We start from the raw sequence: 1,372 nt of genomic DNA, 5'->3' as shown, positions 1-1,372 counted from the left end.
GGGGCAGCATGAGTACGAGCAATTTTTCTTTTTTTTGCTCGTGATGCCGCCCCCCACCACGATGCCGCCCCGGGCAACCGCCCGTGTCGCCCGTATCAAAAACCGCTACTGCATATAACAAATATTTACTTCTACCTGTAGGTCCTGAAATTTTAAAGAAGAGTTCCTACAGAGCTGCTGTGATTCTTCTGGGTCTGCTGTGTCTTTTCCTCCTGGTTGGACTCATAACTGTGGTTTTTCTTTGTGAGTACAACATGAATGTAAAGCATGCTAAAAATCCTCACAGGTGATTTATTTTCTGATGATGTGTCCAACAGTCACCCAAGGTAAATCTCAGTGGGAAGTGGAGACAGTGATACTACACAAGCTTTACAACAACGTGACCAGTGAGAGAAACCAGTTACAGACCAGTTACAACAATCTGGTTAAAGAGAGAGACCAGCTCCAGAAAAGATTGGAAGACATGACCACAAACAGAGACAATCTTCAGAGAAAGCTTCAATGTAATTATATCTTAATGCTTGATGTCCGATTTATCTCTAACATCATTTTTGGCTCTTTACCACTTTAACAAATGTAGCCTTTTAAAAAGCATGGTGAGACAAGAATCCTGGGTTTTTTTGTGGTGTGTGTGAAGTCTTCATGTTCTCCCTATGTTTGCATGGTTTCGCTCATTCTCTAGTGGGTTATGATAATTGGTGAATTCAAAATTCCCCATAGGTGTGAATGTAGTTGCAAATGGTTGTCTGTCTCTCTGTTACCCCTCCATCAGACTGCCAATTTGCCCCTGCAGCTATGCCAGCCCCCCATGACTCAGATGAGGATAAGCACTATAGAATGGATGGACAGATCTTGAGAAAAGCCTTTGAAAAGTAAAGTTGTAAATGTAATTTCAATTTAAACTAAGCTTAATGTGAGTGGAAATATGAACATTCTATATGTTCACATAAGCTTATTTAGACCGTTTATAATAGTTTGTTAACCTGCATAGAGAATTTTTCTTTATGTTTAACGGACTTCGTAGCCCCAAATCTATCTGCAGTCTTCTTCAGTTCTATATTTCTCACAAGTCTGAATATAGATGTGTTAATACTGTAAGGCTTATTTAATGCTTGTAACACCATCAAGACTTCAAAACAAGAAGAGGACAAAAGAGAAAAGGTCATTTCTCTCTAACTTGATCTTTTCAGTGACAATTGCTGAGTCGAATAATATTATTAGGGAGAAATTATTAGATCTGAAAGCACTCCCTCTGAGGCCACACAACACAAAATTGTAAAATGTTAAACATATACAGCTGTTAAAGTTTCAGAGAATTTAGATTAGGATTCTACATTAGACTGGATAAACTGTGCATAGTAATATATATATA

This window comes from Haplochromis burtoni, unplaced genomic scaffold (assembly GCF_018398535.1).
Source record: "Haplochromis burtoni strain Fernald_Lab_line unplaced genomic scaffold, NCSU_Asbu1 Contig_181, whole genome shotgun sequence".
In the NCBI taxonomy this organism is placed as follows: domain Eukaryota; kingdom Metazoa; phylum Chordata; class Actinopteri; order Cichliformes; family Cichlidae; genus Haplochromis; species Haplochromis burtoni.
Note: the sequence above shows the minus strand (reverse complement) of the source record.